Source organism: Budorcas taxicolor, chromosome 1, assembly GCF_023091745.1.
Source record: "Budorcas taxicolor isolate Tak-1 chromosome 1, Takin1.1, whole genome shotgun sequence".
Taxonomy (NCBI): Eukaryota; Metazoa; Chordata; class Mammalia; order Artiodactyla; family Bovidae; genus Budorcas; species Budorcas taxicolor.
Window position 1 is genome coordinate 189,707,190 of NC_068910.1, and position 17,598 is coordinate 189,724,787.

General features: G+C 44.1%; 1 protein-coding gene and 1 non-coding gene across 2 annotated transcripts in view; one reads left to right on the plus strand and one right to left on the minus strand.

The window, feature by feature from the left end:
- The window catches only part of SLC9A9 (solute carrier family 9 member A9), a 648,823-nt gene that overhangs the window by 612,178 nt on the left and 19,047 nt on the right, over positions 1-17,598 (plus strand). The gene's annotated exons all lie outside the window — the stretch shown is intronic.
- Positions 1,209-1,281, minus strand: TRNAM-CAU (transfer RNA methionine (anticodon CAU)). The gene has a single exon. It is a non-coding gene; the product is annotated as a tRNA-Met (tRNA).

Genomic DNA, 17,598 nt, shown 5'->3' on the forward strand with positions numbered 1-17,598 from the left:
CAAGAACGCTGGAGTGGGTTGCCATTTCCTTCTCCAATGCATGAAAGTGAAAAGCGAAAGTGAAGTCACTCAGTCGTGCCCGACTCTTGGTGACCCTATGGACTGCAGCCTACCAGGCTCCTCCGTCCATAAGATTTTCCAGGCAAGAGTACTGGAGTGGGGTGCCATTGCCTTCTCTGAGCCCAAGGGTTAGAACTCCAGTATTTTTGCCTGGAGAATCCACATGGAGAGAAGAGCCTGGTGGGCTACAGTCCATGGGGTTGCAAAGAAACAGACATGAGTGAGCAACTAACAATGTTGGGTCATCGTTCCGAGCCTGTTGCACTTAATGGCATGAACACCAGCTCCTACTGGGATGTGGGGAAGACCTGCTCGCTAGCAAGATCTTCACGTGTTCCTTTCTCTTGGGAGTTCATGTCCACTCACTTGTCAGTACTGGACTCCAAGTTCCACTTCATATTGTCCTTTCCAGGTAGGTACACCGCCACCAAGGCTGACTCTCCAGCTGAAGTCAAGAAAAGGTTATTCAGACATGATGGGCAATACCATATTATCAGCAACTGTAGGTCCTTGAAACAGGAGTGATGATAGAAAGATCCACAATGGTAGCCACATGCCAGAAACTGGAGGGGCTTCCTTTCTCAACGGGCAAAGAAGGGCTGCCGTGAGCAAGTGTGGGGGGAGGCAGGAGCTTTTGCATGTTTTGATCAATTGTTCCATTTCATATTATGAAAAGATGTTGCTGTGTAATTACAGAAATGCTGGAAATGGTCTGAAGCACAATTAAAAATCTACTTGAAAAGAAGAGAACAAAAGCGGCCTAGGAAAGTGTGATTTGAAAGGTTAGCTAAATGATGGATATGAGAGGCTGTTGGTACATTGTCAGTTATAGCATCATCTACAGACTGTTGAGGGGGCAAAATTTTTTAAGGATGTCTTAGAGGCGGTTACATTTACTGAGCATAATCGAATGAACTGTTTAACTTCCCCCAAATCATTTATCATTTCCACGTAACAGGTGAGAAATCTGAGACTCTGAGTGGTTAATGGGTTAGCCTGAGGTCATAGAACTGAATAGTGGCATGGTAGACTTTTTAAAAAATATTTATTTATCTATTTGGCTACACCAGGTCTTAATTGCAGCATGTGGGATCTTCAGTCTTCATTGCAGCATACAGGAGTTTTTAGTTGCAGCATGTGGGATCTAGTTCCCTGACCAGGGCTTGAACAGGGGCCCTCTGCATTATGAGTGCAGAGTCTTAGCCACTGGACCACCAGGGAAGTCCCAGCCTGGCAGATTCTTAAATGCAAGTCTCTCTTCTTTTCGCTTCTATTGCTTTCTGTATCAGGACACCCACCTTAAAGTGCCTGCAGGGACAAGGCAGGCTGGACAAATAAAAGGAGCTACCAGATTGGAGGGGAATAAAAGAAATAAAAACAACTGATACAGGGTCAGGGAGACATTAGGAATTGGTGAGGACTACAGCAAAGTGGAAAATAACAGACAACACCTAAAGTGAACAGCTGGTACTCAGAACCATCTGTCAGCTGGCAGGAGAGCAGATCCAATTGCCAGATCTGCTGATTGTTCAGATTGTTATATAGGGTTTCCTGTTAGTTTTTGTTTTAATGTTAGTGCAAAAAATAAACCTTAAACGTCAGATGTTTACCTATTCCATCAACAGGCAAAACAAAACCTAGCTGCAAACTAATTTTGGTTCATGGACTTCCAGAGGTAACTGGCTTTTTCTTGACCAATAACAAATTATTAAATTTTATCACAGATAGGACTTCAATCAATGATCTTCTGATCAGCTTTTCTGTCTTGTACATGAAATTTTTTCCAATAAGTGATAAAGACTTATTGAAATTATAAATATTAATCCCCATGATAGTGTTGCTTTTGACATAGCTCTATTTCCTACATGGGGTATGCATAGAAAAATCATGTTGTCCAATCAACGTTAGCATCCCAACAGGAGTGTGACCTTAAAGCAAGCAACTCAGTCTTTCTGAGTATTCAGTTTCTTCATCTGCAAAATAGAGACACTGGCATGTGAATTACAAAATCGAAATGAGATTTAAATAAGGCAACTATTAGAAGTTATAGTACTCAAAGCCTATCAGAAAGAGTGTGGGCAAGGCCCTAGGAAAGATATAACCATTTGAATGCAGAGTTCCAAAGACTAGCGCAGAGAGCAAAGAAAGCCTTCCTCAGTGATCAATGCAAAGAAATAGAGGAAAACAACAGAACGGGAAAGACTAGAGATCTCATCAAGAAAATTAATGATACCAGGGAATATTCTATGCAGAGATGGGCACAATAAAGGACAGAAATGGTATGCACCTAACAGAAGCAGAAGATATTAAGAAGAGGTGGCAAGAATACACAGAAGAACTATACAAAAAAGATCTTCATGACCCAGATAACCACAAAGGTATGATCACTCACTTAGAGCCAGATATCCTGGAATGTGAAGTCAAAGGGGCCTTAGGAAACATCACTACAAGCAGAGCAAGTGGAGGTGATGGAATTCCAGTTGAGTTATTTCAAATCCTAAAAGATGATGCTGTTAAAGTGCTGCACTCAATATGCCAGCAAATTTGGAAAACTCAGCAGTGACCACAGGACTGGAAAAGGTCAGTTTTCATTCCTATCCCAAAGAAAAGCAATGCCAATGAATGTTCAAACTACCACACTCATCTCACATGTTAGTAAAGTAATGCTCAAAATTCTCCAAGCCAGGCTTCAACGGTACTTGAAATATGAACTTCCAGATGTTCAAGCTGGTTTTAGAAAAGGCAGAGGAGCCAGAAGTCAAATTGCCAACATCTGCTGGATCATAAAAAAAAGCAAGAGAGTTTCCAGAAAAAACATCTATTTCTGCTTTATTGACCGTGCCAAAGCCTTTGTGTAGATCACAACAGACGAAAATTCTTCAGGGGATGGGAATACCAGACCACCTTACCTGTCTCCCGAGAAATCTGTATGCAGGTCAAGAAGCACAGTTAGAACTGGACATGGAACAACAGACTGGTTCCAAATAGGAAAAGGAGTACATCAAGGCTGTATATTGTCACCCTGCTTATTTAACTTATATGCAGAGTACATCATGAGAAACGCTGGGCTGGATGAATCACAAGCTGGAATCAAGATTGCCGGGAGAAATATCAATAACCTCAGGTATACAGATGATACCACCCTTATGGCAGAAAGTGAAGAGGAACTAAAGAGCCTCTTGATGAAAGTGAAAGAGGAGAGTGAAAAAGTTGGCTTAAAACTCAGCATTCAGAAAATGAAGATCATGGTGTCAAGTTCCATCACTTCATGGGAAATAGATGAGGAAACAATGAAAACAGTGGCAGACTTTATTTTGGGGGGCTCCAAAATTACTGCACATGGTGACTGCAGCCATGAAATTAAAAGACACTTGCTCCTTGGAAGAAAAGCTATGACCAACCTAGACAGAATTTTAAAAAGCAGAAACATTACTTTGCAAACAAAGGTCCATCTAGTCAAGACTATGGTTTATCCAGTAGTCATGTGTGGATGTGAGAGTTTAACTTTAAAAAAGCTGTGTGCCTAAGAATTGATGCTTTTGAACTGTGGTGTTGGAGACGATTCTTGAGAGTCCCTTGGACTGCAAGAAGATCAAACTGGTCAATCCTGAAGGAAATCAGTCCTGAATATTCACTGGAAGGACTGATGCTGAAGCTGAAACTCCTTTACTTTGGCACCTGGTGTGAGGAACTGACTCATTGGAAAAGACCCTTATGCTGGGAAAGATTGAAGGCAGGAGAAGAATGGGTCGACAGAGGATGAGATAGTTGGATAGCATCACTGACTCGATGGACGTGAGTTTGAGCAGGAGTTGTCCAGGAGTTGGTGATGGACAGGGAAGCCTGGCGTGCTGCAGTCCATGGGGTCACAAAGAGTCAGACATGACTGAACAACTGAACTGAACTAATTGAAGGCCCTAGGGGTTGTCACTGCCCACCCTCATCCATCTACTTTCCCTCATCTGTAAATTTTCTTTTCTTTCAGCATTCAGACAACCTAGTTAGAATACAACTTATATTCTTTAAAAATTAATGTAAAATAGAAACTGGAATTTCTGCTTTTCTCTGAAGCAGGCTCCACCACTAGATTTCTGTGCTTCCTTGTCACACACTTACTGGGTACCTTGTTTGGCAAGAGTCTTGCCTTCTTATTGGATATACTAGAAAATGCACAGTAAGGATTTGAGTCTTACTTAGTTGTTTAGTCCAGTCGCTAAGTCACATCCAACTCTTTGCAATCCCATGGACTGTAGCCCACCAGGCTTTTCTGTACACAGGGTTTCCCAGCCACAAACAGTCCAACCCATCTCCTGCAATGCAAGCAGATTCTTTACCACTGAGCCTTACCTTACTCTAGAGGAAAACCCAGATTTTTCCTTCTACAGTAGGGGAGACCCAGTTCTTTTCTGCTGCACTTCTTTCCTGGAAAGTGAAAGTTGCTCAATCATGTCCAACTCTATGACACCCTGGACTATACAGTCCATGGAATTCTCCAGGCCAGAATACTACAGTGGGTAGCCGTTCCCTTCTCCTGGGGATCTTCCCAACCCCAGGATCAAACCCAGGTCTCTTGCTTTGCCAGTGGATTCTTTACCAGCTGAGCCACCAGGGAAGCCCTTCTTTCCTGGGAGTCCCCTTTATTACTCACACAGAGCCCTCCACTTCTGATACTTCCTGTCACCAAATGTGGAGGGAGGGTTCTTTGCAACAATGGGCAGGTCTTAGACATCAGCTGGATGTCCTACAGTTTAGCTCTGTCCTGACACTGTCGACCAGGAGATAGCCTCAGATCTCACAGGTAAGGGCTCGGTCCCACAAAACGGCTCCCCTCACCCCCCACTTCAGACGCCAACCACAAGTCCAGCTTATCCTGTGCTATGGATTGGTGGTTCCAACAGCTCTCTCCTCAGACTTTATTAACTCCCTAGAGAGACTCCCAGGGAAATACAATAAGTCCCTTAGATACAAACCTTCAAGTTGTGAACTTTCAAAGATGCAAACATGTGTACCATTAGCATCAGGTAGGAGTGAAATTGCAGCTTGCTCTCGTCTCCCATTGCTGATGATCCTTCAGCTCTACCATCTTCCGGTCAGTTTCTCTTCTTGCCTCTTCACTTGATGCCAGCCCCTGTATGCCAGCTGTTGTATGGTACTACCATACTTTTCAAGGTACTGTACTGTAAGATTAAAATGTTTTCTTTATTTTTTGTTTTTTGTATGTATTATTTGTGCAAAAAGTATTAAAAACCTATTACAGTACAGTACTATATAGCCAGCTGTGTTAGTTGAGTACCTTGGCTTACTTTGTTGGACTTAACAAACAAAATGAACTTATGACCTCACCCTTGGAATGGAACGCATTTGTATTTAGGGTGCTTACTGTACTTACTTACATACCAGTTTATTAAAGGAGATTATAAAAGATGGGGCTTCCCTGGTTGCTCAGTGGTAAAGAATCTGCCTGCCAGTGCAGGAGATGTGGGTCCAATCTGTAAGTCAGGAAGAGTCCCTGGAGAAGGAAATGGCAACTTGGCAATCCACTTCAGTATTCTTGCCTGAGAAATCCCATGGACAGGCAGTCCATGGGGTCTCAAAGAGTCAGACACGACTTAGGTACAAAACCACCACCAGTGCTCTCTTAGGAATTTATAAGGGACTCAGGAGCCCTATGTCAGAATCCAGGGTCAAAGACCAATATATATATGTGTGTGTGTGTGTGTGTTTCTATTATCTCACACTTAGTATAGGTATTTGTCAGTTGAAAACAGAAAACCAAAGCTCCTACCTCTTTCCCTCTTCCTGCATCAGTTGCCTAAATTCAGCACTCTCTTTTCCACTGTAAACACCAACAATTACAGGAGAGGGTAGGCAAGTGGGGTTTAGTTTTCTTTAGTTTTATTTAAGGTTAAGTGAATACCACAGCAATGAAAAATCAATATTGTATTTGGTCAGATAGACATTATTAAAGCACCTAGATTAAATGGAACATAAATAATAGTCGATTGATTTTTTTAATCCAACTTTTTGTAATTCAGTTTACAAGAAACAGTTATTAACAATGCACCAAGTGCTTGACTTGGCTGAGTATATTCTACAACATTTTATATGAATTTACGTTTCATTATCTCATCTTATTTGTTCTTTTTGTTTTTACAGATGTATGTAAGAAAAGAGGTTTATAATTTTTTTTTTCATCTCTGGTCCCTAATTAACTACTTGATTTTAACAAGAAATACCTCCTAGCAGAATTCAGACACATTTAAAACACAGACTTGTGCTCAAAGATAGGATTCTTCAGTATTAGTAAATTTTGCAGGAATCATATTTTAAAACCTGATCATGGAGATTAAACCACCTTCTGATCTTGAGACTACCCAATTCTCGAGTATCACATTATTCAGGAATTTCCAATTCCAGACCAAAGAAGATATCAGATAAGCTCCTGTGATTGACAGTAACATACTAAAATTCACAGCCATCAACCTCAGTCTCAGATCACATTCAACAACAGAAAGTGAACTTGGACAATGACAGGCAGTCCTCAGGTGGGTTCTGCTCTCAAGGTCTTCTCTCCCATAAGCCCTGAAGATCTTGAAGCAATTATCAGGAAAATGCCAATTATTCCAATAACAGAACAGCCATAGAATGATAAACAGCATGAATTAGTCTCCCCCCTCCCCTGAGCCATTCCCCAAAGTATCTGTTCATGACAGTTTTCCTATCTAAAGGTGTGATCACCAACCTAATTTTACTCACATACTATTGATTTTTGGCAGAGTGAAGCCAAATAATACAAAAATAGTGTAAAAATTGACGAATACGTTCAGATGCACATATCTGCCAAAACACTTGTTAAACTCTGCCTGAACCAGTGCATATAAGTAGGTCATTGAAAGTCAATGCAAACCAGGGCAGTTCCCTTGGCAGGAGACATTAACCTGTAGGAGGAATCTTGCAGACAAGTGATACATTTTAGCCGAGCAGCTGTATATTTTATTTATGAATTGATATAAACATACAGATATATGAGGAGAGGGATGCATACCGTATGTATCCTTAAACACATTTCAAAACAAAGATAGATGGGACAGAGATTTACACCACACATTCTTCAGTTTAAAGGGTTTCTTTTCCCACCTCTACCCCCATCCCATCCAGAATAACAATAATCAGAGCTCTAATTATAGCCCTGGGGCCTCAGTGCACTTGAGTATCTTCCATTTTGTGCCCCCGCAAGTGTAGCGTTGACCAGCCTCAGGCTCCTGGCTCAGAGAAGACCACCCATGCTACAGCCAGAGAGAGCAGTGCCTTCTAGGCACAGAGGGATCAAGGGATTCACATAATTCACTTGGTCGAAAAGGCACCGGCTTCCCAGGTGGCACAGTGTTAAAAAAAAGAAAAAAAAAAAAATCTGCCTGCCAATGCCAGAGATGTGGGAGATACAGGTTCAATCCCTGGGTCAGGAAGATCCCCTGGAGGAGGAAATGGCCATCCACTTCAGTATTCTTCCTTGGAAAACCCCATGGACAGAGGAGCCTGGAGGGCTACAGTCCATGGGGTCACAGAGAAGTCGGACAGGACAGAGCACACATACGCCAAAAGGCACCAGGTTCCTTCATTTTGGCAAGAGGTCCTAAAGGGGGCAGGTTTCCCTTCCTAGGCATCCACTTGGATGTGAACCCCATTTTAGACAGTGGAACATGTGTTTGCTTCAAGTTATGGAATGAGAGGTCAGGAAGGAATCTTCTAGATCATCCAACCCACAGCTTTGATTTTACAACTCTGGGCCACATAGATGCAGGGAAGCACAAACAGAGGACCTCCATGTGGCCTGAAGGAGGCAGGATGTAACAGAATGAACATGGGTTCTGGAGCTAGGTCAACTTGTGTTCAAATCATAAGTGTAGAAACTGCATCAAATCTCTAACCTTTCTGATCCTCAGGTTGCTCCCCTGTACAATGGAATAATAGCATCAACCCACAAGCTGTCATCAATAGTGTAGAAATCTAAACCGCTCTGAAAAAAAAAATTCCTAATTCATTTGATAGCAGAGTCAGCCCAGACTGAACTTACTTGGAGGTATAAGCTGCCTGAAGGAACAAGGCTACATATATGGTCATTCTTTATCCCATGGCAGCCTCTGTGTCTTCATCCTGTGTGCTTAATGAAGAGATTGCAGATGTTTCTAGTCCCCCCAGCTCCTGCCTGCTATTCTGGTTAGTAGCAGGTTAGGGCCAAGAGGGAGAAGGCAATGGCAACCCATTCCAGTACTCTTGCCTATAAAATCTCATGGATGGAGGAGCCTGGTAGGCTGCAGTCCATGGGGTCACTAAGAGTCGAACATGACTGAGAGACTTCACTTTCACTTTTCACTTTCATGCAATGGAGAAGAAAATGGCAACCCACTCCAGTGTTCTTGCCTGGAGAATCCCAGGGATGGGGAAGCCTTGTGGGTTGCCGTCTATGGGGTCGCACAGAGTCGGACATGACTGCAGCGACTTAGTAGCAGCAGCAGGGCCAAGAGAAAGGCTCTTATTCCTAGGAGCAAAATCTAAACATCTAAAGCAGTCTTTAGTAAGGCAGGAAGAAGTCAGATTGATTCATGTTCTAGAAACTTAAAGTAATTCATTTCCCAGAGGATGGCCCCTCCTCTTCCCTAGAAGAGTCCCCTGGCCCTACGCTCACTGGCTTTCAGCCACAGTACAGGGCACCAGCCCCACTCCCGACTCCCTTGCAGCACCTGTTAGCTCAACTACAAAGCTTCACAGTGGCATTTTCTGACATTTTCCCCCCTTTTAGATTGGAAAAGGGGCTGTGAAAAAGGAGGAGTTTCCGGTTGTAGTTTCATGAAATTTTGTCAGTCTAGAATAAATAATTAATTTGAAAGAAGGAATACTGTCTCAGAAGGAAAAAATATACATATACTGCAAAAAAAATTCTTCAAGGCAGACATTTAAACCTGCTCCAAGGGAACAGGGCTTAATTTTTGGGTGCCATCTTTTTTTTTCTCCTCCATCAGTGAGTGGTTTAAGTTGGGTGTATGCTTTTCTTTCCTGATGTCTCAGGAACAGCCTCATCTTCTTCCTTTTTGAATGCTGACCCATGAGTTTCCCTTTGGGTGATGGACAGAACGTTTGACTTTGGTGCGTGGCCAGGCCAGTCCCACAAGTGAGTGCAGACAGAGAGATGATGTACCACAGAGAGGCAGAAAGATCCTGCTCGAAATAAGCCCTGCCACCCAACCTTCTACCACTCGAGCTGCCCTCCCTGGAAGCCAGAGGGTGTTAGTCAGCAAGGACCATCTAAGCAAACACCCCTGGGTGAGACTAAGCCTCATCAGTTAGAGCTTTGGTGAAGAGACTGTGACAGCCAAACCCCACAGGTGTGGACGCTAAGGAGGTGGGATGGGAACAGGGTGTGAGGTCACGGTGGGCACGGCTCAAAGGGAGTGTGGCCAGGTGTGACAGACAAGCTTCACCAGCCTCGTGGTTTCCTATGTTATTTTCAGGCAAGTCAGCCTCCTCCTAGGTCGCCTGTAGGGCCGGTGTGGCAGGATGACATGGTTCCCCCAACTCTAAGCTCTTTTGTCCTCCGTTTGAGTTTATGGCATTCCAGTCTACATTGCAACAGACATTTTTTTGAGTGTCAACTGTGTGCCAACTGGTCTAGGCAATGGGGAAAGATGAGTAAAGTACTGGCCTGGCCTTGAGGGACACAAAACTTTCATCTACTTAGAGATGCCGGAAAACACGACTTTATTGGTTCTCAGAGCAGGTTTCATGGAACATGAAAGTTGGGAAATAAGAGAGGCTAAGAGGGACAGATTGTGTGCCTAACTAAATTTCAGACACACTGCTTATTTCTCAGTATTTAAAAGAGTCTAAGCTATAAAGATATCTGCAAAATTTTCAGCTGGACCCAGTAGCCACTTATCAGTTAAAAAGTCCTCACATCCTAAGGTACTTATCCATCAGGAAACACTTCAGGACCTGACCCATCTATTTCATCTCAGCCAGATGTGTTTTGGAATTCAGTATTTTGAAAGTGTTAGCAAGGCAATATGGTACTTTTCTGTGCTATTGTGATGTCTGGGGACTTCGTCAGAGTAGAAACAGAAAACCTAGGTCCAGTAGACAACAAGACCTACCAGCAGGTTTGGGGACAAATGACTTTACATCAGACCCTGGAGTCTGAGACCACGTGACCAGACTCCTGTTTCTTTATCATATTCACCCCTTTTTTTATTTATTTCTAATTGCATTGAGTACCTACTATAGAAGCAACTACATTGAAAACTGGGTATTCTCTGTCATCAGGGAGTTTGCAGTCTACGATCTAGGGCTGGGCTAGGGGAGACCCAGGCAGTAAACAAATAATTTGAAGGTGTGATAAATACCATGACTAGGGTCACTGGAAAAGCCCCTGATGCCAGGAAAGAGTGAGGGCAGGAGGAGAAGGGGACAACAGAGGATGAGATGGTTGGATGGCATCACCGATGCGATGGATATGAGTTCGAGCAAGCTCTGGGGTTGGTGATGGACAGGGAGGCCTGGCGTGCTGCAGTCTATGGGATGGCAAAAAGTTGGACACGACTGAGTAACTGAACTGAACTGAACTGAGGGTGACCATGGGCACCTGGGTTTGCCTGGGTCAGTCCCGATTTACACCTGTTGTCATGCAGAATATGTCCAAGTACTCTTTTCGCTCCCTTAGTTGTCCCAGTTCTGACATTAAATCACAAGATCCCTGTAGTTACAATGGGTGCAAGTTGTGGAAGTCCAAAGTAGGGAGGGTCAGGGGAAGCTTCTGGGAGGACCTGACCCTTGAGTCCTGAAAACTGAGGAAGTGGAGCCATGGACAGTGGTGGATTCAGCACTCAGGTGGAAGGAATAGCAAGTGTGAAGGCTGAGAAAAGATAGGATTCAGCACATGTGGTTACACTGAAGGAGGCGGGAGCCAGATTTCAGAACCCCAGTTGCATCATGCTAAGAAGGTGAGACTTTTCAGGACCATGGGAAGCACTTGATGGGGTTGTAGGCAGAGAAGTATCATGGTCAAGTCAACATTGCAGAAGAACCACTCTGGCTGTGACTGGGAGTGGAAGTGATGCAGTGAGCTGGGGGCAGTGAGCAGAGCCCCTAGGGCGGTGAAGTGGCTGTTGAAGCCACCCAGGAAAAAAGTGCCGGCAGCCTGGATGAGGACCACAGCTGTGAGCTGGAAAGAAGTGAAAGGATAAATGGGTGGATGGGTGGATAGATGGATGAATAAATGGATGGATGGATGGATGGAAAGATGGATGCATGCATGGAAAGATGGATGGATAGATGAATGGATGGATGGAAAGAAAGCTCGGTGGAAAGGGAGATCTTTGGTAGGCAGAATAGGCAGAACCTGGTGATTGATTGACTGATTGACTCTCGTGAGGATGGAAGAAGAGAGAGTTGAAGGTCGACTCCATGCTTGAGCATGAAACTGATTGATGGAGTCTTCTTCAGTGAGACAGAGAGCATACAGGGAGGAACAGGTTTGGGGCAGATGAAGCCAAGGAGGTCGATTTTGACCAGGACAAATGTGAAGTGTCCTTGCTGTGTCTTGACCTTTTCTAGAACTTCAGGGCTGAAAGGGTAAAGACAAAGGGGCATTTTAAAAAGTGACTCACAAACATTCTTGAAACTGAATGAAACAAAAAGCCAAGTCAAAGTGTACAGGAGCAGCCTTGTTACTGGCACAACATGTCACTGGCTGCTGTTGTTCGGGAGGCAGTGAATTGAGCGTCTAATGCCAAGCTCCTCTGTTTAGCCCTGCAACAGAGCAGGTATAGACAAGGGCCCTGTGAGCATCCCTCCCACCCACCCGGAGTGCAGAACCTTCTGCATCCAGCCTGTGCTACCACTGTCAGCCCCAGTGAACAGACCAGCAGTTACCAAGTGGTTTCAGCCCTTCCTCGGGCTGAGACAGGTTTACAGCTGACAGCAAAGTGCACTTGAAGCCACTAGCCAGCCCCCTGAGCCACCCACCAACACTGTCAGTCCTCTTGCCACTGCTTCCTCCTCACCCCTGGGGCCACTGTACAGGTTGGATGAGGGCAGAAGCAAGGGGATTGGGTTTCCTTTTGATCAGAGAAGATCAAAGCTTAAAACTGCCCTGGCAGCTCTTGGATCTTCCAAGGTCATTCGAAGTTCTCTACTTGACTGTCCAATCCATTTTGTCTTTAGGTTCTTGGTGCAGGGTTCATTCATCTTATTGATAATGTGCAAGGGCTGATGAGTTACAGTGACTGCATGGCTGTAATGGTCCTACTCTTTCCAGGGAAAGGACAGGAAAGATTACTTCCTGGAACATGGCTGCCTATAGAGCTGTGCTTGATAGTGATGCTGTAGCAGGGATAAAATTATCTCAGCAAAAACTCGCCAGTCCTGGGACTGGAAGATCCTGTTGTCTGAAACCCTGAGCCCTCAGCAGATGTGTTAGTCACCCCCAAAGTCTCCTATTGTAATTCAGAGGGCCAACCTTTGCATGCAAAGCAAGAAAAGTCCAAGTTCAAGTTTCACTTCATAAGCTGTTATAGTGACCCAGGGTCAAGCTAAACCCTTTAAAGAAAGCCTAAAAAGAATTCTTGGCCCTGAAAATGCAAACAAGGAGAACCTGAACAGTGTATTTACATTTTACTTAGCAGTCCCAAGAAACCCACGAGCATTTGGGGCTTATGAAGTGTGATGAGTTCCTTAGTTTTTGTTATAACAGGAGTCTAGGCTTAGCTTTTTTTTTTTTATGCTCTCTCTGTGTATAGTTGGAATTACAATCATCATAATCAAGCGTTTAAGCAAACAAAAATAATCATTTAAAAGCCATTTTCCATAAGCGCTTTGGTTCTCCATTCACTACAACTCTGTTCAGAGGGAAATGTTCCTTTTTTTTTCCTATTGTAGTACCTACTGTCAGCAGTAGAAGCAATGACCAGTTCTCCACATATAAAATTAATTCCATTTCTGCTTTTCTGAATAAAAACAAATCAATCAAAAGCCTAAATGTGTTTTTTTTTTTTTGAGGTAGATATTTTTTGGTGTGACAAGCCAGAATCTACTGGAGAATAACATCTTAGTGATACTTAAGTGTAAGCACTTGGCATCATTTTGTGCCCTTCTGGAAAAACCAAATCGTTTACCTCTGAATATTTTTTAATCTCTAAAATTCCCCCTTGGTATCCACGTCATGAGAATTCTCCTCACAGCCTACCATTCCTAATTAAAGAAGTGCGAAGGTCCATAGATACAATGATTCTATAAACTAACTCACTGTTATTCCATCACCACTGAAGGACAAGGTGCTGAGCAGAAAATGGGAAAATGATTGTCCTGGCCTCCTTGAATAGCAGCTACGGGAATTATTCCAAACCCGGGGGGAATAGCTGCACATTCAGCTCCTTCACTGTGCCAGCAAAGAGAGTGAGTTTGCAAGGATAACTCAAACCAATGCGTGATCTGCTCCCAGTTCTTCTTTCCACTTCAGTCGCCTGTGAATCACAGAAATGAGACACGAAATCACAAGAGGAGCTAGCAATGGCAAGCACAGGAGGAGAAGCTCCTGGAGGATAAAGAAAAGAGAAAAGAATTTTTCCCTCTGGTCCATAGCACCCTTTGATGTCTGCGCCTTAACAGGCTATTTTTTGAGTCATCAAATTATTCACAGTCTGCCTTATTAGCACTCTTCTAAATGGTCAGCGGAAGACTGCTGGCCAAGCCCAAGGTCAAACAGAATATGGCAAATAGTATCTGTTTTGCCTTCTCCTCCAGGTCACTCCAGTGGCCTCTCTCCTCCGCTTGCCAGGATTACCTCCCATCCTACACCAGCTCAGCTACCAAAACAGAGCAGGCACTGAGAGATGGAGAATTTTGCTGACACATACTTTGTGAGGTCCAAAAATACAGGGTGGGACTTCCCTGGTGGCCCAGTGGATAAGAATCTGTCTGCCAATGCAGGGGACGCAGGTTCACTCTCTGGCCTGGGAAGATCCCACGTGCCTTGGAACAACTAAGCCAGTGGGCCACAACTACTGAGCCTGAGCACCTAGGCTCAGTAGTACCCGTGCTCCGCAGCAAGAGAAGCCACTGCAATGAGAAGCCGATGCACTGCAACTAGAGTAAGCTCATGCACAGCGACAAAGACCCAGCATAGCCATAAGTAAATAAATACAAATAAATAGGGGAGCCACATTTTGCTTTAAAACTGCTAATGACTCTGTGGGTCGGGAAGATCCCCTGGAGGAGGGCATGGCAACCCACTCCAATATTCTTGCCTAGAGAATCCCATGGACAGAGGAGCCTGGTGGGCTATGGTCCATAGGGTCACACAGAGTAGGACATGACTGAAGCGACTTAGCATGCACAACGACTGACGTGAGCTATAAGGACTCAAGTGTGACCTGCCTTGGCACCAATTTTCACAATCTATCAGACACTATGAAGTTTGATTCTAAAGGATTTGGACTTAATCTGATTTATCTGCCTCCTGCGGGAAACCCTGGGAGATGCTAATATGCTGGTTATCTGAAGTCACTGAAATCTGGTGTGAATGTTCCCAGTTCCTCTTATATCCAGACTGCATCCCTAAACTGGGAAGAATCAATGAAAGAAAAAGAATGTAAGTCTACTGCATGAAACAATGCAGCCTCAGCCTGAGCAGGAACATCCTGTGAGGGCCCAGCCGAAGGCAAGTGTGGGGGCTGGAGGGGATGTCACCAGGCTGTAAACCTCCATAATCGGCTTGACCCCGGCAACCACCTGAACTGAGACTGCTTTGGCCTCCTTTGCAAGTGTCAGATTTACTCCAAGGGCTCCTGACGCTGCTCAGGAGCTCTGAGCAGCATCAGGAGCCCTGTGGTTCTGCTGACTCCAACAGAAAGAGCTATAGAATGCTTGGCTTGGCCTCCTCCAAATCCTCTGGAAGACCGCAGAATCTCTATGTCCAGCAACACTGTGCTCTCGGCCCCAGGATCTGGCTGCAGCCCTCAGCAGGTTCTGGAAAGGTTTATTGAAACCCCATCCCTTCCCTACCACTACCACCTCAAGAGCACATGCTCATCTTCCTTTGAAAACACTCAAAATCAGCCACAATGAACAAGCCCAGTTAAGAGAAAATAATGACTCCTGTTCAAGCAGTGGATGGCTCATGGAAGATGAAAACACCCCAACTTTTAGAGTGACTAACTCTTGAAGGTCCTTGACTTCCCTTTTCTTGGGTGAAAGAGAAGGAAATTTTTCAATGTTGTTGTTTAGTCACTAAGTCATGTCCAATTTGTTTGCAACCCCATGGACTGTAGCCCACCAGGCCCCTCTGTCCATGGGATTTCTCAGGCAAGAATACTACAGTGGGTTGCCATTTCCTCCTTCAGGGGATCTTCCCCACCCAGGGATCGGACCCCTATTTCCTGCATCGGCAGGTGGATTCTTTCCCACTGACCCACCCAGGAAGCCCATCACTAACCTCTATATTCCAATCTCTCCCAAGTTCTGGTTATGAGTCACATCTTATACTCCCTCAACTGTGTATTCAATTCCTCCAAGCCTCAAAACTCTACAGCTCATGAATAGAATCTCAAACAGTATGTAGTTGAGAGAAAAGCGGAGGGGGAGACAGCCCAGCTCCCCTTCCAGGCTGTCTCTGCTTTCCTCTTCTCTTCTTTTCCCTCAAGAAACCAGGGATATGTGGGAAAATTATTAAAACTCCAACCATTGCAAATGGAAGTCTCTAGTAAACTCCTCCATGGCAAATCCTTTCACACCGATAATTCTGCCCCAAACCCATGAATCACACCACAAAGTTCATGGGCTGCAGTCATTATTAGTTGATGGCCTCAGGTGTGAATGGTGCAGAAGCAGCCTCAGAAAATACAGAAAACCAAAGGTCTTTTATTAGACACACTTCTGTCAACTCTTTTGTGCTGCTTTGAGTTCCAGAGTCAAGATGAGAGACAGTTAGGCTGGCTGGATAGCAGCCCTAGTGTGCATTCTGGCTTCATCATCTCCTAGCTATGTGGTTTCATCTCCCTGGGCCTCAGTTTCCTCATCCATAAAATGGGGATAGTGATAAAATTACTTCCTCAGATGAAAGGAGATCATTCATGTGGAGCACTTAACACAGAACTTCCAACATACTTAATGTTTAATAAATGCTGAGCACCATTAATATTGCAGTTCTGAGCCTGAGGGCCAAAGAAGCATGAGCTTGCTGCTTTTGATTCTAACGCAGGTCAGAAACTCGACAGTGTCGCACAGAATGTGAAATTGGAGGGCAAGAGTAGCAGGAAATCACCCAAAGTAGGAAGACCCTTTGATCTTTACCTTCTTCTAACCTATTTATAATCAGTTGATAGGGATCTCAAGTCAACAGGGATCTACAACTCACACAGAGCCAAAGGATGCAGCTGATCTTTATCACTCAGTTTGTCAGTGTCACTCATTAAGAAGGCTTTATCAGGCTTGGCAGATTAAATGATCACTTCCACGTGGGAGTGGGGCAACCCCTCAGAGCACAGCCACAGAGCAAGGACCCTCCCTCTTTGCAGAGTGGTTCCCATGGACTTAAAATTTTTGTCTAAATACCAAGTTCCTCTTAAATAGGGGAAAATCCCATAAAATCTAATTTCCTTACCAAATTCCAGTTCCTAAGATTCAAGTTGAGCTGGAAATGCCCTCAAAGTAATCATATTTCTGAGACGCTGCCAATATTTCTCACCCATGCCCCTACTGAGTAAGGAAAGTTCTCCATCCTGCTAAAATATTTAGAGAGGAATTCTGACTGAAGGTCACAACCAATTCAGCCTTACCAATTCCTCAGGGTGATTTCAGATTGGGTTTCAAAAAGAGGCCAAGAGCCAAGCCCCACAGAAATTTCTGGAGCTGGCAGTAAATGAATCTTTCACAGAACTCCGAGCCACGGTTGGGTATTAACAAGGAGAAAAGAACAATTATCATTTGGGACTCCAAGTGCCACTTTATGTCACTTTAAAGAATGAATAGACTTCCAGTCCCTACTCAGCTGTCTGCTCACAATTACAAAGCAATGGTAAATAATCGTGGCAAATGGAAGGTTTGATTTAGGAGAGTGAAATTGTATAATGACTTGGTGTTTTTTTCTTCCTTTTTCTGTGGCAAGTGGGACAGCTCCTGCCACTAGTTTGGCTTATATCCAGATCTTTGACTCAGACACAACAAAAAGACCTTGGAGCCTTTTATTAAAACAGACATACAAACACAGAGCAAAGCTACCAAACACATTTTTTTATTATTTTTACAAAAAGGGAATAATCATATAATGTGGCATGGTTTAATTTGCTCTCCAGTGGTTTTATTTAGCCAAAGGATCACATTTGTCTACGGCAATAATATTTTTGAATGGTTTTAATAGAAAGTGCATCTTTCCACTTTCTGTGTGCTGGTTTCCGAGGAGGCCCCCTGAGCTCTGCTCCTGAGAAGATGTGTAGATACAGTGAATATACAGGATTTCTCTCCTTCTGCACCCCGTAATTCACTGAAAGA